The following is a 22424-nucleotide window of genomic DNA, read 5'->3' as shown; positions in this document are numbered from 1 at the left end:
TTTATTATTGCCTCTAGGACATATTTCATTCAGTCTCCCACTTGCACTAGAGTCAATAATCTAGTTCACATCTCCATGTGATTTAATACCAATACTTCACATCACCATGTGATTAACACCCATAGTTCACATCGTCATGTGACCAACACCCAAAGGGTTTACTAGAGTCAACAATCTAGTTCACATCGCTATGTGATTAACACCCAAAGAGTACTAAGGTGTGATCATGTTTTGCTTGTGAGAGAAGTTTAGTCTACGGGTCTGTCACATTCAGATCCGTATGTATTTTGCAAATTTCTATGTCAACAATGCTCTGCACGGAGCTACTCTAGCTAATTGCCCCCACTTTCAAAATGTATCCAGATTGAGACTTAGAGTCATCTATATGTGTGTCAAAATTTGCATCGACGTAACCTTTTACGACGAACCTTTTTGTCACTTCCATAATCGAGAAACATATCCTTATTTCACTAAGGATAATTTTGACCACTGTCCAGTGATCTACTCCTAGATCACTATTGTACTCCCTTGCCAAAAACAGTGTAGGGTATACAATAGATCTGGTACACAGCATGGCATATTTTATAGAACCTATGGCCAAGGCAAAGGGAATGACTTTGATTCTCTTTCTATCTTCTACCGTGGTCGAGCTTTGAGTCTTACTGAGTTTCACACCTTGTAACACAGGCAAGAACTCTTTCTTTGACTGTTCCATTTTGAACTACTTCAAAATCTTGTCAAGGTATGTACATATTGAAAAACTTATCAAGCGTCTTGATCTATCTCTATAGATCTTGATGCTCATTATGTAAGCAGCTTCACCGAGGTCTTTCTTTGAAAAACTCCTTCCAAAAACTCCTTTATGCTTTGCAGAATAATTCTACATTATCTCCGATCAACAATATGTCATTCACATATACTTATCAGAAATGCTATAGTGCCCCCACTCACTTTCTTGTAAATACATGCTTCACCGCAAGTCTGTATAAAACTATATGCTTTGATCAACTTATCATAACGTATATTCCAACTCCGAGATGCTTGCACCAGTTCATAGATGGATCGCCGGAGCTTGCATATTTTGTTAGCACCTTTAGGATTGACAAAACCTTCTGGTTGCATCATATACAACTCTTCTTTAATAAATCCATTAAGGAATGCAGTTTTGTTTATCCATTTGCCAGATTTCATATAATGCGGCAATTGCTAACATGATTTGGATAGACTTAAGCATAGATACGAGTGAGAAACACTCATCGTAGTCAATACCTTGAACTTGTCGAAATCCTTTTGCGACAATTCTAGCTTTGTAGATAGTAACACTACTATCAACGTCCGTCTTCCTCTTGAAGATCCATTTAATCTCAATGGCTCGCCGATCATTGGGCAAGTCAATCAAAGTCCATACTTTGTTCTCATACAAGGATCTCATCTCAGATTTCATGGCCTCAAGCCATTTCGCGGAATCTGGGCTCATCCACTTCCTCATAGTTCGTAGGTTCATCATGGTCAAGTAACATGACCTCCAGAATAGGATTACCGTACCACTCTAGTGCGGATCTCACTCTAGTTTACCTACGAGGTTCGATAGTCACTCGATCTGAAGTTACATGATCATCATCATTAGCTTCCTCACTAATTGGTGTAGTAGTCACAGGAACAGATTTCTGTGATGAACTACTTTCTAATAAGGGAGCAGGTACAGTTACCTCATCAAGTTCTACTTTTCTCCCACTCACTTCTTTCGAGAGAAACTCCTTCTCTAGAAAGGATCCATTCTCAGTAATGAATAACTTGCCTTCGGATTTGTGATAGAAGGTGTACCCAACATTTTCTTTTTGGTATCCTATGAAGACACACTTCTCCGATTTGGGTTTGAGCTTATCAGGTTGAAACTTTTTCACATAAGCATTGCAACCTCAAACTTTAAGAAACAACAGCTTAGGTTTCTTGCCAAACCATAGTTCATACGGTGTCGTCTCAACGGATTTAGATGGTGCCCTATTTAACATGAATGTAGTTGTCTCTAATGCATAACCCCAAAACGATAGTGGTAAATCGGTAAGAGACATCATAGATCGCATCATATCTAATAAAGTACGGTTACGACGTTCGGACACACCATTACACTGTGGTGTTCCAGGTGGCGTGAGTAGTGAAACTATTTCACATTGTTTTACCTGAAGGCCAAACTCGTAACTCAAATATTTTACTTCTGCGATCATATCGTAGAAACTTTTATTTTTGTTACGATGATTCTCCACTTCACTTCGAAATTCTTTGAACTTTTCAAATGTTTCAGACTTGTGTTTCATCAAGTAGATATACTCATATCTGCTCAAATCATCTGTGAAGATCAAAAAATAATGATACCTGTCGCGAGCCTCAATATTCATCGGACCACATACATCAGTATGTATGATTTCCAATAAATCTGTTTCTCGCTCCATTGTTCCTGAAAACGGAGTCTTAGTCATCTTGCCTATTAGGCATGGTTCGCAAGCATCAACTGATTCATAATCAAGTGATTCCAAAAGCCCATCAGCATGGATTTTCTTCATGCGCTTTACACCAATATGACCTAAACAGCAGTGCCACAAATAAGTTGCACTATCATTATTAACTTTGCATCTTTTGGCTTCAATATTATGAAAATGTGTATCAACATGATCAAGATCCAACAAACCATTTTCATTGGGTGTATAACCATAGAAGGTTTTATTCATGTAAATAGGACAACAATTATTCTCTAACTTACATGAATAACCATATTGCAATAAACATGATCCAATCATATTCATGCTCAACGCAAACACTAAATAACATTTCTTTTAGGTTTAACACTAATCTCGAAAGTATAGGGAGTGTGCGATGATGATCATATCAATCTTGGAACCATTTCCAATACACATCATCACTTCACCCTTAACTAGTCTCTATTCATTCTGCAACTCCCATTTCGAGTTACTATTCTTAGCAACTGAACTAGTATCAAATACTGAGGGGTTGCTATAAACACTAGTAAAGTACACATCAGTAACATGTATATCAAATATACCTATGTTCACTTTGCCATCCTTCTTATTCGCCAATTACTTGGGGTAGTTCCGCTTCCAGTGACCAGTCCCTTTGCAGAAGAAGCACTCAGTTTCAGGCTTAGGTCCAGACTTGGGTTTTTTCACTTGAGCAGCAACTTGCTCGCCATTCTTCTTGAAGTTCCCCTTTCTTCCCTTTGCCCCTTTACTTGAAACTAGTGGTTTTGTTTACCATCAACACTTGATGCTTTTCTTGATATCTACCTTCGTCGATTTCAGCATCACGAAGAGCTTGGTAATCGTTTCCGTTATCCCTTGCATATTATAGTTCATCACGAAGTTCTACTAACTTGGTGATGGTGACTAGAGAATTCTGTCAATCACTATTTTATCTGGAAGATTAACTCCCACTTGATTCAAGTGATTGTAGTACCCAGACAATTTGAGCACATGCTCACTGCTTGAGCTATTCTCCTCCATCTTTTAGCTATAAAACTTGTTGGAGACTTCATATCTCTCAACTCGGGTATTTGCTTGAAATATTAACTTCAACTCCTGGAACATTTCATATGGTCCATGACGTTCAAAACGTCTTTGAAGTCCCGATTCTAAGCCGTTTAAGCATGGTGCACTAAACTATCAAGTAGTCATCATATTGAGCTAGCCAAATGTTCATAACATCTGCATCTGCTCCTGCAATAGGTTTGTCACCTAGCGGTGCATCAAGGACATAATTCTTCTGTGCAGCAATGAGGATAAACCTCAGATCATGGATCCAATCCACATCATTGCTACTAACATCTTTCAACTTAGTTTTCTCTAGGAACATATCAAAAATAAAACAGGGGAGCTAAATGCGAGCTATTGATCTACACCATAGATATGCTAATACTACCAGGACTAAGTTCATGATAAATTTAAGTGAAGGAAATATTCCCTAGAGGCAATAATAAAGTTATTATTTATTTCCTTATATCATGATAAATGTTTATTATTCATGCTAGAATTGTATTAACCGGAAACATAATACATGTGTGAATACATAGACAAACAGAGTGTCAGTAGTATGCCTCTACTTGACTAGCTCGTTGATCAAACATGGTTATGTTTCCTAACCATAGACATGAGTTGTCATTTGATTGACGGGATCACATCATTAGGAGAATGATGTGATTGACTTGACCCATTCCATTAGCTTAGCACTTGATCGTTTAGTTTGTTGCTATTGCTTTCTTCATGACTTATACATGTTCCTATGACTATGAGATTATGCAACTCCCGTTTACCGGAGGAACACTTTGTGTGCTACCAAACGTCACAACATAACTGGGTGATTATAAAGGTGCTCTACATGTGTCTCCGAAGGTACTTGTTGGGTTGGCGTATTTCGAGATTAGGATTTGTCACTCCGATTATCGGAGAGGTATCTCTGGGCCCACTCGGTAATACACATCACTTAAGCCTTGCAAGCATTGCAACTAATGAGTTAGTTGCGGGTTGATGTATTATGGAACGAATAAAGAGACCTGCCGGTAATGAGATTGAACTAGGTATTGAGATACCAACGATCGAATCTCGGGCAAGTAACATACCGATGACAAAGGGAACAACGTATGTTGTTATGCGGTTTGACCGATAAAGATCTTCGTAGAATATGTGGGAGCCAATAAGAGCATCCAGGTTTCGCTATTGGTTATTGGCCGGAGACATGTTTCGGTCATGTCTACATAGTTCTCGAACCCGTAGGGTCCGCACGCTTAAAGTTTTGCTGACGATTGTATTATGAGTTTATGTGATTTGATGTACCGAAGGTAGTTCGGAGTCCCGGATGAGATCGGGGACATGACGAGGAGTCTCCAAATGGTCGAGACGTAAAGATCGATATATTGGACGACTATATTCGGACATCGGAAAGGTTCCGAGTGATTCGGGTATTTTCGGAGTACCGGGGAGTTACGGGAATTCACCGGGAGAAGTACTGGGCCTTATTGGGCCATACGGGAATAGAGGAGAGAGGCCAAAAGGAAGGAGGCGCGCACCCTCCCTCTGGTCCGAATTGGACAAGGGGTGAAGCCCCCTTTTTCTTTTCCCTCCCCCCCTCTTTCCTTCTCTCCTACTCCTGAAAGGAAAGGGGAATCCTACTAGGACTTGGGAGTCCTAGTAGGACTCCCCACACTTGGCGCGCCCCCTTTAGGGCCGGCCTCTCCCTCCCTCCTTTATATACGGGGCAGGGGGCACCTCTAGACACACAAGTTGATCTGTTTATCTCTCCCAGCCGTGTGCGGTGCCCCCCTCCACCATAATCCACCTCGAGCATATCGTAGCAGTGCTTAGGCGAAGCCCTGCGTCGGTAGCATCATCATCACCGTCATCACGCCGTCGTGCTGACGGAACTCTTCCTCGAAGCTCTGCTGGATCGGAGTTCGTGGGACGTCATTGAGCTGAACGTGTGCTGAACTCGGAGGTGCCGTACGTTCGGTACTTGGATCGGTCGGATCGTGAAGACGTACGACTACATCAACCGCGTTGTGCTAATGCTTCCGCTTTCAGTCTATGAGGGTACGTGGACACACTCTCCCCTGTCGTTGCTATGCATCACCATGATCTTGCATGTGCATAGGAAAATTTTGAAATTACTACGTTCCCCAATAGTGGCATCCGAGCCAGGTTTTATGCGTTGATGTAATATGCACGAGTAGAACACAAGTGAGTTGTGGGCGATATAAGTCATACTGCTTACCAACATGTCACACTTGGATTCGGCTGTATTGTTGGATGAAGCATCCCGGACCGACATTACGCGTACTCTTACGCGAGACTGGTTTTACCGCCGTGCTATGAACACATGTGACTAGCGGGTGTCAGTTTCTCCAACTTTAGTTGAACAAAGTGTGGCTACGCCCGGTCCTTGAGAAGGTTAAAACAACACTAACTTGACAAATTATCGTTGTGGTTTTGATGCGTAGGTAAGAACGGTTCTTGCTCAGCCCGTAGCAGCCACGTAAAACTTGCAACAACAAAGTAGAGGACGTCTAACTTGTTTTTGCAGGGCATGTTGTGATGTGATATGGTCAAGACGTGATGAGATATAAGTTGTTGTATAAGATGATCATGTTTTGTTGAAGTTATCGGCAACTGACAGAAGCCTTATGGTTGTCTCTTTATTGCATAAGATGCAAGTGCCAAACAATTGCCTTACTTTATCGCTATGCGATAGCAATAGTTGCAAGAGCAATAGTTGGCGAGTCGACCATGTGACGACACATTGATATAGATCAAGATGATGGAGATCATGGTGTCATGCTGGTGACAATGGAAATCATAACGATGCTTTGGAGATGGAGATCAAAGGCACAAGATGATGATGGCCATATCATGTCACATATTTTGATTGCATGTGATGTTTATCTTTTATACATCTTATTTTGCTTAGTTCGACGGTAGCTTTATAAGATGATCTCTCACTAATTATCAAGGTACAAGTGTTCTTCCTGAGTATGCACCGTTGCGAAAGTTCTTCGTGCTGAGACACCATGTGATGATCGGGTGTGATAGGCTCTACGTTCAAATACAACGGGTGCAAAACATTTGCACACGCGGAATACTCAGGTTAAACTTGACAAGCCTAGCATATAACAGATATGGCCTCAGAACACTGAGACCGAAAGGTTGAGCGTGAATCATATAGTAGGTATGATCAACATAGTGATGTTCACCATTGAAACTACTCCATCTCACGTGATGATCGGACATGGTTTAGTTGATATGGATCACGTGATCACTTAGAGGATTAGAGGGATGTCTATCTAAGTGGGAGTTCTTAAGTAATATGATTAATTGAACTTAAATTTATCATATAGTCCTCGTAGTATTAGAATATCTATGTTGTAGATCAATAGCTCATGTTTAGCTCCCCTGTTTTATTTTTGATATGTTCCTAGAGAAAACTAAGTCGAAAGATGTTAGTAGCAATGATGCGGATTGGATCCGTGATCTGAGGTTTATCCTCATTGCTGCACAGAAGAATTATGTCCTTGATGCACCGCTAGGTGACAAACCTATTGCAGGAGCAGATGCAGATGTTATGAACGTTTGGCTAGTTCAATATGATGACTACTTGATAGTTTAGTGCACCATGCGTAAACGGCTTAGGATCGGGACTTCAAAGACGTTTTGAATGTCATGGACCATATGAGATGTTCCATGAGTTGAAGTTAATATTTCAAGCAAATACCCTAGTTGAGAGATATGAAGTCTCCAGCAAGTTCTATAGCTAAAAGATGGAGGAGAATAGCTCAAGCAGAGAGCATGTGCTCAGATTGTCTGGGTACTACAATGACTTGAATCAAGTGGGAGTTAATCTTCCAGATAAAATAGTGATTGACAGAATTCTCTAGTCACAATCACCAAGTTAGTAGAACTTCGTGATGAACTATTGTATGCAAGGGATGACGAATACGATTCCCGAGCTTTTCATTATGATGAAATCAATGAAGGTAGAAATCAAGAAAGAGCATCAAGTGTTGATGATTAACAAGACCACTAGTTTCAAGAAAAGGGCAAAGGGAAAGAAAGGGAACTTCAAGAAGAACAGCAAGCAAGTTGCTGCTCAAGTGAAGAAGCCCAAGTCTGGACCTAAGCATGAGACTAAGTGCTTCTACTGCAAAGGGACTGGTCACTGGAAGCAGAACTACCCCAAGTAATTGGCGAATAAGAAGGATGGCAAAGTGAACATAGGTATATTTGATATACATGTTACTGATGTGTACTTTACTAGTGTTTATAGCAACCCCTCAGTATTTGATACTAGTTCAGTTGCTAAGAATAGTAACTCGAAACGGGAGTTGCAGAATGAACAGAGACTAGTTAAGGGTGAAGTGACGATGTGTGTTGGAAGTGGTTCCAAGATTGATATGATCATCATCGTACACTCCCTACACTTTCGGGATTAGTGTTGAACCTAAATAAGTGTTATTTGGTGTTTGCGTTGAGCATGAATATGATTTGATCATGTTTATTGCAATACGGTTATTCGTTTAAGTTAGAGAATAATTGTTATTCTGTTTACATGAATAAAACCTTCTATGGTTATGCACCCAATGAAAATGGTTTGTTGAATCTTAATCGTAGTGATACACATATTCATAATATTGAAGCCAAAAGATGCAAAGTTAATAATGATAGTGCAACTTATTTGTGGCACTATCGTTTAGGTCATATTGGTGTAAAGCGCATGAAGAAAATCCATGTTGATGGGATTTTCGAATCACTTGATTATGAATCAGTTGATGCTTGCGAACCATACCTCATGGGCAAAGATGACTAAGACTCCGTTCTCCAGAACAATGGAGCGAGCAACTGAATTATTGGATATAATACATACTGATGTATGAGGTCCGATGAGTGTTGAGGCTCGCGGCGGGTATCGTTATTTTTTTGACCTTCACAGATGATTTGAGCAGATATGGGTATATCTACTTGAAGAAACGTAAGTCTGAAACATTTGAAAAGTTCAAAGAATTTTAGAGTGAAGTGGAAAATCATCGTAACAAGAAAAATAAAGTTTCTACGATCTGATCGCAGAGGCGAATATTTGAGTTACGAGTTTGGCCTTCAATTAAAACAATGTGGAATAGTTTCACAAAACTCATGCCACCTAGAACACCACAACGTAATGGTGTGTCTGAATGTCGGAACCGTACTTTATTAGATATGGTGCGATCTATGATGTCTCTTACCGATTTACCACTATCATTTTGGGGTTATGCATTAGAGACAGCTACATTCACGTTAAATAGGCACCATCTAAATCTGTTGAGATGACACCGTATGAACTATGGTTTGGCAAGAAACCTAAGCTGTCGTTTCTTAAAGTTTGAGGTTGCAATGCTTATGTGGAAAAATTTCAACCTGGTAAGCTCAAACCCAAATTGGAGAAGTGCGTCTTCATAGGATACCCAAAAGAAAATGTTGGGTACACCTTCTATCACAGATCCGAAGGCAAGATATTCATTGCTGAGAATGGATCCTTTCTAGAGAAGGAGTTTCTCTCGAAAGAAGTGAGTGGGAGGAAAGTAGAACTTAATGAGGTAAGTGTACTTGCTCCCTTATTGGAAAGTAGTTCATCACAGAAATCTGTTCCTGTGACTACTACACTAATTAGTGAGGAAGCTAATGATGATGATCCTGTAACTTCAGATCAAGTTACTACCAAACCTCGTAGGTAAACCAGAGTGAGATCCGCACCAGAGTGGTACGGTAATCCTGTTCTGGAGGTCATGTTACTTGACCATGACGAACCTACGAACTATGAGGAAGTGATGATGAGCCCAGATTCCGCGAAATGGCTTGAGGCCATGAAATCTGAGATGAGATCCATGTATGAGAACAAAGTATGGACTTTGATTGACTTGCCCAATGATTGGCGAGCCATTTAGATTAAATGGATCTTCAAGAGGAAGACGAACGCTGATAGTAGTGTTACTATCTACAAAGCTAGAATTGTCACAAAAGGTTTTCGACAAGTTCAAGGTATTGACTACGATGAGAGTTTGTCAGTCGTATCTATGCTTAAGTCTATCCGAATCATGTTAGCAATTGCCGCATTTTATGGAATCTGGCAAATGTATAAACAAAACTGCATTCCTTAATGGATTTATTAAAGAAGAGTTGTATATGATGCAACCAGAAGGTTTTGTCAATCCTAAAGGTGCTAACAAAATATGCAAGCTCCAGCGATCCATCTATGGACTGGTGCAAACATCTTGAAGTTGGAATATACGCTTTGATAAGTTGATCAAAGCATATAGTTTTATACAGACTTGCGGTGAAGCCTGTATTTACAAGAAAGTGAGTGGGAGCACTACAACATTTCTGATAAGTATATCTGAATGACATATTGTTGATCGGAGATAATGTAGAATTATTCTGCAAGGCATAAAGGAGTGTTTGAAAGGAGTTTTTCAAAGAAATACCTCGGTGAAGCTGCTTACATATTGAGCATCAAGATCTATAGAGATAGATCAAGATGCTTGATAAGTTTTTCAATGAGTACATACCTTGACAAGATTTTGAAGTAGTTCAAAATGGAACAGTCAAAGACAGAGTTCTTGCCTGTGTTACAAGGTGTGAAACTGAGTAAGACTCAAAGCCCGACCACGGCAGAAGATAGAAAGAGAATGAAAGTCATTCCCTATGCCTTGGCCATAGGTTCTATGGAACATGCCATGCTGTGTACCAGATCTATTGTATACCCTACACTATTTTTGGCAAGGGAGTACAATAGTGATCTAGGAGTAGATCACTGGACAACGGTCAAGATTATCCTTAGTGGAATAAGGATATGTTTCTTGATTATGGAGGTGACAAAAAGGTTCGTCGTAAAGGGTTACGTCGATGCAAATTTTGACACTAATCCAGATGACTCTAAATCTCAATCTGGATACATATTGAAAGTGGGAGAAATTAGCTAGAGTAGCTCCGTGTAGAGCTTTGTTGACATAGAAATTTGCAAAATACATACGGATCTGAATGTGCCAGGCCCGTAGACTAAACTTCTCTCACAAGCAAAACTTGATCACACCTTAGTACTCTTTGGGTGTTAATCACATAGCGATGTGAACTAGATTGTTGACTCTAGTAAACCCTTTGGGTGTTGGTCACATGACGATGTGAACTACGGGTGTTAATCACATGGTGATGTGAACTATTAGTATTAAATCACATGGAGATGTGAACTAGATTATTGACTCTAGTGCAAGTGGGAGACTGAAGGAAATATGCCCTAGAGGCAATAATAAAGTTATTATTTATTTCCTTATATCATGATAAATGTTTATTATTCATGCTAGAATTGTATTAACGAGAAACATGATACATGTGTGAATACATTGACAAACAGAGTGTCACTAGTATGCCTCTACTTGACTAGCTCGTTGATCAAAGATGGTTATGTTTCCTAACCATAGACATGAGTTTTCATTTGATTAACGGGATCACATCATTTGGAGAATGATGTGATTGACTTGACCCATTCCGTTAGCTTAGCACTTGATCGTTTAGTTTGTTGCTATTGCTTGCTTCATGACTTATACATGTTCCTATGACTATGAGATTATGCAACTCCCGTTTACCGGAGGAACACTTTGTGTGCTACCAAACGTCACAACGTAACTGGGTGATTATAAATGTGCTCTACAGGTGTCTCCGAAGGTACTTGTTGGGTTGGCGTATTTCGAGATTAGGATTTGTCACTCCGATTGTCGGAGAGGTGTCTCTAGGCCCACTCGGTAATACACATCACTTAAGCCTTGCAAGCATTGCAACTAATGAGTTAGTTGCGGGTTGATGTATTATGGAACGAGTAAAGAGACCTGCTAGTAACGAGATTGAACTAGGTATTGAGATACCGACGACCGAATCTCGGGCAAGTAACATACCGATGACAAAGGGAACAACGTATGTTGTTATACGGTTTGACCGATAAAGATCTTCGTAGAATATGTGGGAGCCAATATGAGCATCCAGGTTCCGTTATTGGTTATTGGCCGAAGACATGTCTCGGTCATGTCTACATAGTTCTTGAACCCGTAGGGTCCGCATGCTTTAAGTTTCGGTGACGATTGTATTATGAGTTTATGTGATTTGATGTACCGAAAGTAGTTCGGAGTCCCGGATGAGATCGGGGACATGACGAGGAGTCTGGAAATGGTCGAGACATAAAGATCGATATATTGGATGACTATATTCGGACATCGGAAAGGTTCCGAGTGATTCGGGTATTTTCGGAGTACCAGGGAGTTACGGGAATTCACTGGGAGAAGTATTGGGCCTTATTGGGCCATACGGGAATAGAGGAGAGAGGCCAGAAGGAAGGAGGCGCGCGCCCTCCCTCTGGTCCGGATTGGACAAGGGGTGCAGCCCCCTTTTTCTTTTCCCTCTCCCCCTCTTTCCTTCTCTCCTACTCCGGAAAGGAAAGGGGAATCCTACTAGGACTTGGGAGTCCTAATAGGACTCCCCACACTTGGTGCGCCCCCTCTAGGGCCGGTCTCTCCCTCCATCCTTTATATAGGGGGCAGGGGGCACCTCTAGACACACAAGTTGATCTGTTGATCTCTCCCAGCCGTGTGCGGTGCCCCCCTCCACCATAATCCACCTCGATCATATCGTAGCAGTGCTTAGGCGAAGCCCTGCGTCGGTAGCATCATCATCACCGTCGTCACGCCGCCGTGCTGACGGAACTCTCCCTCAAAGCTCTGCTGGATCGGAGTTCATGGGACGTCATCGAGCTGAACGTGTGCTGAACTCGGAGGTCCGTACGTTCGATACTTGGATCGGTCAGATCGTGAAGACGTACGACTACATCAATTGTGTTGTGCTAACGCTTCCGCTTTCGGTCTATGAGGGTACGTGGACACACTCTCCCCTCTCGTTGCTATGCATCACCATGATCTTCCATGTGCGTAGGAAATTTTTGAAATTACTACATTCCCCAACATTAAGTTCAATTAATCATATTACTTAAGAACTCCCACTTAGATAGACATCCCTCTAATCCTCTAAGTGATCACGTGATCCAAATCAATTAAACCATAACCGATCATCACGTGAAATGGAGTAGCTTTCAATGGTGAACATCACTATGTTGATCATATCTACTATATGATTCACGCTCGACCTTTCGGTCTCAGTGTTCCGAGGCCATATCTGCATATGCTAGGCTCGTCAAGTTAAACCGAGTATTCTGCGTGTGCAAAACTGGCTTGCACCCATTGTAGATGGACGTAGAGCTTATCACACCCGATAATCACGTGGTGTCTGGGCACGACGAACTTTGGCAACGGTGCATACTCAGGGAGAACACTTTTATCTTGAAATTTAGTGAGAGATCATCTTATAATGCTACCGTCAATCAAAGAAAGATAAGATGCATAAAATATAAACATCACATGCAATCAATATAAGTGATATGATATGGCCATCATCATCTTGTGCTTGTGATCTCCATCTCTGAAGCACCGTCATGATCACCATCGTCACCGGGGCGACACCTTGATATCCATCGTAGCATCGTTGTCGTCTCGCCAATCTTATGCTTCTACGACTATCGCTACCGCTTAGTGATAAAGTAGAGAATTACAGGGCAATTGCATTGCATACAATAAAGCTACAACCATATGGCTCCTGCCAGTTGCCGATAACTCGGTTACAAAACATGATCATCTCATACAATAAAATTTAGCATCATGTCTTGACCATATCACATCACAACATGCCCTGCAGAAACAAGTTAGACGTCCTCTACTTTGTTGTTGCAAGTTTTACGTGGCTGCTACTGGGCTTAGCAAGAACCGTTCTTACCTACGCATCAAAACTACAATGATAGTTCGTCAAGTTGGTGTTGTTTTAACCTTCACAAGGACCGGGCTTAGCCACACTCGGTTCAACTAAAGTTGGAGAAATTGACACCCGCCAGCCACCTGTGTGCAAAGCATGTCGGTAGAACTAGTCTCATGTAAGTGTACGCGTAATGTCGGTCCGGGCCGCTTCATCCAACAATACCGCTGAACCAAAGTATGACATGCTGGTAAGCAGTATGACTTATATCGCCCACAACTCACTTGTGTTCTACTCGTGCATATGACATCTACGCATAAAACCTGGCTCTGATGCCACTATTGGGGAACGTAGTAATTTCAAAAAAATTCCTACGCACATGTAGGATCATGGTGATGCATAGCAACAAGAGGGGAGAGTGTTATCTACGTACCCTCGTAGACCGTTCGCGGAAACGCTATATCAACGCGGTTGATGTAGTCGTACGTCTTCATTATCCGACCGATCCAAGTATCGAAAGCACGACACCTCCGAGTTCTGCACACGTTCGGCTCGGTGACGTCCTTGCCTTCTCGATCCAGCAAGAGGGGCGAAGTAGTAGATGAGTTCCGGCAGCACGACGGCGTGGTGAAGGTGTTGGTGAAGAACAATCTCCGCAGGGCTTCGCCTAAGCACTACGAAAACTATGACGAAGGACAAACTAGAGGGGACGGGGTTGCCGGCACATGGCTTGGTGTTTGTTGATGTGTCTTGGGTGCTAGCCCTACCCCTCTATTTATATGTTGAGCCTTGGGGTTGAAACTTGGAGTAAAAGCCTCCACAAAGTCGGTTTCACCCGAAAGGCAAGAGTCCTTCTCGGACTCCAGGGCCAGACGCCAGGGTTCCCGGCGTCTGGACCCAGACGCCAGGGTTCCCGGTGTCTGGACCCAGACGCCAGGGACCCTGGGTTATGGCCCCTGGACTCCACAAAACTTCCTTTTGGGCTTTCCAAAAATCTTGTGGGCTTTCCCCTTTGGCCCAAATAAAGTGTTCTCATATCCAAACATTTCAGGAAACATCCGGAACCCCTTCCAGTGAATTCCGGAACCCTTCCGGTGACCAAACACTATTATCCCATATATCAAACTTTATCTCCGGACCATTCCAGAGTTCCTTGTCATGTCCGTGATCTCATCCCGGACTCCGAACAACATTCATTCACCAACATACATAACTCATATAGTACTATATCGTCAACGAACATTAAGCGTGCGGACCCTACGGGTTCGAGAACTATGTAGACATGACCGAGACACCTCTCTGGTCAATAACCAATAGCGGGACCTGGATGCCCATATTGGTCCTACATATTCTACGAAGATCTTTATCGGTCAGACCGCATAACAACATACGTTGTTCCCTTTGTCATCAGTATGTTACTTGCCCGAGATTCGATCGTCAGTATCTCAATACCTAGTTCAATCTTGTTACCGACAAGTCTCTTTACTCGCTCCGTAATACATCATCCCGCAACTAACTCATTAGTTGCAATGCTTGCAAGTCTTATAGTGATGTGCATTATCGAGTGGGCCCAGAGATACCTCTCCGACAATCGGAGTGACAAATCCTAATCTTGAAATACGCCAACCCAACAACTATCTTCGGAGACACCTGTAGAGCACCTTTATAATCACCCAGTTATGTTGTGACGTTTGGTAGCACACAAAGTGTTCCTTCGGTAAACAGGAGTTGCATAATCTCATAGTTATAGGAACATGTATAAGTCATGAAGAAAGCAATAGCAACAAACTAAACGATCAAGTGCTAAGCTAACAGAATGGGTCAAGTCAATCACATCATTCTCCTAATCATGTGATCCCGTTAATCAAATGACAACTCTTTGTCTATGGCTAGGAAACATAACCATCTTTGATCAACGAGCTAGTCAAGTAGAGGCATACTAGTGACACTCTGTTTGTCTATGTATTCACACATGTATCATGTTTCCGGTTAATACAATTCTAGCATGAATAATAAACATTTATCATGACATAAGGAAATAAATAATAACTTTATTATTGCCTCTAGGGCATATTTCCTTCATGGAGATGCCCATTAATAGATATCAATGTGAGGGAGTAGGGATTGCCATGCAACGGATGCACTAGAGCTATAAATGTATGAAAGCTCAACAAAAGAAACTAAGTGGGTGTGCATCCAACTTGCTTGCTCACAAAGACCTAGGGCATTTGAGGAGGCCCATTGTTGGAATATACAAGCCAAGTTCTATAATGAAAATTTTCCACTAGTATATGAAAGTGACAAAACAAGAGACTCTCTATCATGAAGATCATGGTGCTACTTTGAAGGACAAGTGTGGAAAAAAGGATAGTAGCATTGTCCCTTTTATTTTTTATTTTTTATTTGGCCTTTCCCTTTTTTATTTGGCCTTTCTTTTTTATTTGGCCTTTCTTTCTTTTTTTGGGCCTTTGTTTTTCTATCTTTTTTGGGACAATGCTCTATGAATGATGATCATCACACTTCTATTTATTTACAACTCGATACTAGAACAAAGTATGACTCTATATGAATGCCTCCGGCGGTGTACTGAGATGTGCAATGACTCATGAGTGACATGTATGAAAGAATTATGAACGGTGGCTTTGCCACAAATAGAATGTCAACTACATGATCATGCAAAGCAATATGACAATGATGAAACGTGTCATAACAAACGGAACGGTGGAAAGTTGCATGGTAATATATCTCAGAATGGCTATGTAAATGCCATAATAGGTAGGTATGGTGACTGTTTTGAGGAAGATATATGGTGGGTTTATGGTACCGGCAAAAGTTGCGCGGTACTAGAGAGGCTAGCAATGGTGGAAGGGTGAGAGTGCGTATAATCAATGGACTCAACATTAGTCATAAAGAACTCACATACTTATTGCAAAAATCTATTAGTTATCGAAACAAAGTACTATGCGCATGCTCCAAGGGGATAGATTGGTAGGAAAAGACCATCGCTCGTCCCCGACCGCCACTCATAAGGAAGACAATCAATAAATAAATCATGCTCTGACTTTGTCACATAACGGTTCACAATACGTGCATGCTACGGGAATCACAAACTTCAACACAAGTATTTCCCAAATTCACAACTACTCAACTAGCATGACTCTAATATCACCATCTCCATATCTCAAAACAATTATCAAGTATCAAACTTCTCTTAGTATTGAATGCACTTTATATGAAAGTTTTTATTATATCCCTCTTGGATGCCCATCATATTAGGACTAAATTCATAACCAAAGCAAATTACCATGCTGTTTAGAGACTCTCAAAATGATATAAGTGAAGCATGAGAGTTCATCTATTTCTTCAAAATAAAACCACCGCCGTGCTCTAGAAAGATATAAGTGAAGCACTAGAGCAAATGACAAACTACTCCGAAATATATATGTGAAGCTCAATGAGTAGTCGAATAATTGTGCAACTATGTGAAGACTCTCTAACATTTAATAATTTCAGATCTTGGTATTTAATTCAAACAACAAGAAAAATAAAAGAAAATAAAATGACACTCCAAACAAAACACATATCATGTGGCGAATAAAAATATAGCTCCAAGTAAAGTTACCGATGAACGAAGACGAAAGAGGGGATGCCTTCTGGGGCATCCCCAAGCTTAGGCTCTTGGTTGTCCTTGAATATTGCCTTGGGGTGCCTTGGGCATCCCCAAGCTTAGGCTCTTTCCACTCCTTATTCCATAATCTATCAAAACTTAACCCAAAACTTGAAAACTTCACACCACAAAACTCAAAATAGAAAATCTCGTGAGCTCCGTTAGCGAAAGAAAACAAAAGACCACTTCAAGGTACTGTAATGAACTCATTCTTGATTTATATTTGTGTTAAAACTACTGTCTTCCAACTTATATATGGTTTATAAACTCTTTTACTAGCCATAGATTCATTAAAATAAGCAAACAACACACGAAAAACAGAATATGTCAAAAACAGAACAATCTGTAGTAATCTGTAAGTAACGCAAACTTCTGGAACCCCAAAAATTCTGAAATAAATTGCTGGATGTGAGGAATTTATCTATTAATCATCTTCAAAAAGAATCCTATATACTTAAGAAGTTCACCCCACTACCTTATTTATCTCAACATGCAAGCTGTCCACATCAGCAACCATGCCATCTAAGCAAAAACTGATTTTATATGCAGCCACATCATCACTAACCCAATAGCTGGCGCCCACACAATTCCATCAACAAATCATGGGACTCGGTTTTTCATTAGTACGTAAAGATCCAGGTCACCGAAGCGACACATCCTTTCCACAAGATTTTTTTAGTACGCATCCAACTCCGGTCACTGAAACGATTCGTCATTTACTTAGAATTCAGTTTTTACTTGATGCGTTTGGAGTCCTGTCCTCGAAGCTATCCATCCTTTCCTATTCGTAACATAAGATGCATTCCTTTTATAACTGGAAGAAGATCCCAGATGCATCATCTCTCACTTCCTCACGCATCTCATCTTCCCGCATACATATTTCTTATAGAGTTGCGGCTGTCGAAACCGAGCTCTGGTGCAAGCGACCTTCATGCCAAGATTGGGTTGGATGCAGCGCTACTGCGTCGTGGCTGGATGGAACCGCTGCATGCCAATAGTTCTTCGTTGGCTCCCACATGGGTTCGTTTGGATGACCACCATAACCTGTCTGCCTCGGCTTCACATGCCCGCCACCCGCATAGTCGTGGCGTCACAAAGAAGCTTGCCGCCGTCGCCCATGGTACAACCCTCAGTACCTCCTCCTTTTCCTCCGGCCTGGAGCACCGCCAGCCGGTCGGCATGGTTTGAGGTGAGAGATGAAGAAGAAGCCCTATTTGCAGGTGAGATCTATTCGCATGTACTACCAAACTACTTTCCTTACCCATATCTCTCATGTCTTCTCAATACCGCTAGCGCCACCTTAAGCACATGGAATTTTATTGCAGTGTGCAAACTGAACTCCTTCCTATTGTTGGTGTCAATGTTACCGTGTGCAAGCTAAATGGGTAATGCATGACCCTTTCCCTAATTTTTTTTCATTTTGGAATCTAAAGGATAATAATTTTATTATTGACATATTGCACTTGATCTTGAATTAGTAACCAATTAACCATCACATATTATGATTTAACGATCTGCTCTCCTGCATTTGCACATACATGTGCATTGGGTTTTGTTCAGAGAAGTTTGGATCTATACTTTTATGAGCAGTCCACTGGTCGATCTCTTCGTATCTATTATTTGTCGATCTCCCAACAATTTCTTAATTAAAGAGGGGAGTATGGATGAAGCAGAAGATTAATTAGGTTCAGTAAAGGCATTCAGTATTGCCCCCTTCACGGTCAGAATCATTGCCAAATACTTTTATCAGTTTGCATGAATTTAGTCTGTTCTTTTCATGAATATTCTGCAGAGAGTCCATTCTGATCTCCTATCTGCCCTTGCTTCAAATAAAATCGGTCGCTTAACTGAAAGTATTGTCAAAGTAATACCTTCTATGATTATTGGTTAGTTTCTTGCATGTGATTGTCATTTTTAACTACATGGGAATATGGATCTCAATGCTTACCTATGTATAGGTTCTCATGCTCTTCATATATTATACAACGCTATTTTCATTTTCTTTCAGTTGTCTTGGACATGTTGCCGGGAGTCTCGGACATGTGTTTGATTGCTAATAGTATATGTCTAATTTTCTCATGCTTTTTTCAAGAATAGTATTGATGTGTTCTGTTCTCATGCTGCCTACCAAGGGGTTGCCAAAGATCAGCGGTCGGCTACGGGTACGCTCTCCTCAATTATCAGCGATTCTCACTCCTTCAGAATAATGATGTGCTTATTAATTCCCAGTCGATGGACACCTGCTTCGTACCCATTCAATTAGTTCATGTACTGCATAAAAGAGTTTGGATTTAATGGGAGGAAGCGATTAATGTTTTGTTGTGAGTACTAGACTCATGGCGAACGATGTCCGATGCAGTCCTCTCACTCATCTTGGCCTGCAATCTCCATTTTGTCAGTTAGAATTTTCGTGTACTTAGATAACTATATTTATGTGGAATTGTACCCTTTGTCATATTTTCTAAGCTAACAAGCCTAATTATTAAGTTTGGTGCATATACAAGGGCCATGCTAATTCCTTGCTTTTCCAGTGGAGTATTTCTATGCTAAAGTATAGATCATGAGAACACCCTCCTCAGTTACATCTATACAACTTCGTTTTTTAGTCTGCAGGAAAGAATTTGCAGTAGAACCACAAGAGTAAGCCATGACATAATAGAGTTCTTTGCAGCAGGAAAGTTGTAATCAGTCACATCACCATTTAATTTCGATTACCTCTGACAATCATGGGAACTACAGGGATAAATTAAAAATGCACGATTTTGTTAACATACATGATTGATGTGCTGACTTCACCTTATTATGATTGATGTTGCATGGTAGGCCCTCTGTGCAAGAAAAGTTGATATATACTCTATCCATGTCACATTGTTGTTGTTGGAATTGTCAGTGCCAATTTAGCCTTATATTCCTTTTTCTTAAACAAGACCCTTAATGCAAGCAGAGTACCACATCAATGCTTGGTGCTCCATCTTATTCTATATAACCAAATAGATTATTCCAGTAATATATTTTTCTCAACATGTACACATGTAATCTTAACAATTAAATAGTAAAATAAATTGTATGTATTTTTTAGTTTTACTTCTCTACCAATCAAATATTCATGTATACAAAAATTAAATCTCATCAAAATATATTGTAACCAATTCCCGCAGCAACGCGCGGGGTAGTATCTGGTTAACTAAATAGCACTCTCCAATAAAAAATGGCAGCAATTCTCGTGAGCGCTAAAGTTTCTGTTCTTTACAGCATGATCAACAAGACTTTCCCCAAGTCTTCCCAACGGTTCTACTTGACAAAAACACTAATTAAACATGAAAAATACAACCAAAACAGAGGCTAGATAAATTATTTATTACTAAACAGGAGCAAAAAGCAAGGAACAAAATTAAATGTAGCGACCCGACCTCAAACGGTCAAGTCTCTGTGCTTCAGTGTCATCCCTGGATCGGAAATGCTGACACACACAATACTCGAGGATTTATAGCAGAGTAGCAATCACACACTTATTACATCGAATGTCTCAAGAGAGAACTTATTACAATAATATGGCTTAAGGTTATCTAATATGATAACAGCGGAAGGCTTGGAAGACAAAGTGAGTCCATCAACTCCAACGGCATAGCTGAGCTGCACGGCAACGATCTAACGAACCTTACTCCTCGTCTGAAAAGTCTGCAACATAATACGTTGCAGCCCGAAAATGGGTCAGCACATGGAATATGCTGGCAATGTAACACAGTAGAGCATGAACAGAGTAATGCTATATCTATATGCATATTTGGCTGATGGAAAGCTCTATGGTTATAGTTTTGCGAAAAGCCAATTTTCCCTACAACAAAGGAATAGATTTTAATTTAACAATCATGGTGGTTGAACAATAATGAGAAGGTACCCCCAACTCAATCCCAAATTAAAGTAGTTAACAACCCAACAATATTAATTAAAAGTGATGAGATACATGTGATAACCCAAGTACTAGATACTCAAGATTCTCCATAACCGGGGACATGACTAACCATGATTAGATTGTACACTCTGCAGAGGTTTGCGCACATTTCCCCACTAGAGTCGATTGCCTTTGTTGTATTTCTCGCACTACAAGGTGTTTGAGAAACAGATGACTGAGACACAGTCTTTCAGAAACATTAACTCTCTACTCCGGGCAGACCATACCGAACCTACAAAACCCACTACCTGCTGATCCACCTCTTCGAGAGCTTCACGTAACTTACTCAACTATGCTAGAGCCCATAATAGCTTGTGGCTGCACACGGAAGTTTCTAGCATGAATCATCTCAGTTCCCTTTGAGCCTGGGTGGCGGTCCATAGGAAGATCACACGGGTACCCCGGGATTTCCAAAAAAAAGACAACACTGGCTTCCCCAGGTGCCTCAATCCACCCAGATGTTAATTTAAGTTGCCACCTTAAGTTGAACCATTAATTAAGAATCTCACATCTGTCATGGATTTCACTCAAACCCAAACCATGTCTACGAGCATAGCATAGTAATATAAGCAACGCGTAGAAGTAACTCCCAAGGTTTGATAGTAACAGGGCAATAGGTTCTACCTCAATAACTACTTCCCAACCCACAAGTTAATGACATACTAATCATGCAATGTTTGAGGATTTGAACTAATGCATAAAAACTGGGTATGGAAAGAGTATGATCAATGTGTTACTTGCCTTGCTGACGATCCGCGAATCCTAGGGACTCGTAGTAACACGCTTCGCACTCCGGGTGTTCTATCGCAAACAAACAATAACATACATAAGCAACAAGCAAAGATGCACAAGCAAAACTCAAATAAGAGAGGTTGACCAGAAAGTTCAACTTAAGAACTCCGATTAGCAAAAAGAATCAAATCAAACGGAGCAACGAAACTCAAACGGCGAAAGAAACAAGATCCGTTTACTAATTTGGACTAAGGTCAAATTTTACAGTAGTAAAAACTTGTGCAAGTTGGTTAAACGAAAAGAGGGTCTCGAGACGAAGATCGAGGCACTTGAATCGCCTGATTCCGACTAACGAGCGAAAAGATAAACAGAAATTAAGATCGGATCAGAAATCGTGATCGAAAATAATCGTAGAAAAATTCGATAAAAGAAATTGACGAACAGACTAACAAACGTGCATTCGTTAACTGTAACTAACGGGCGAAAACCGTTCGTTAAAACGAACGTACGGACGAACGTCCGCTAATTAGAAGAACCGAGAAAAACCGGTGAACCGATCTAAAAAAACGAACTAGGGTTTCTTAAAAGACCGAACGGTTCCTTAAAAAACCGGCGGCTCGGATCCAGCGTGGTACCTCCGGCGAGGGGCTCCGGCGAGGCGGGGTTGGGCGGCGGGGCGGCGGCTCGCGGGGCGGCGGGGCTC

This window comes from Triticum dicoccoides, chromosome 6A (genome assembly GCF_002162155.2).
Source record: "Triticum dicoccoides isolate Atlit2015 ecotype Zavitan chromosome 6A, WEW_v2.0, whole genome shotgun sequence".
NCBI classification, from domain to species: Eukaryota; Viridiplantae; Streptophyta; class Magnoliopsida; order Poales; family Poaceae; genus Triticum; species Triticum dicoccoides.
The sequence above is the reverse complement of the archived record's forward strand: the minus strand, read 5'-3'. Positions refer to the sequence as shown.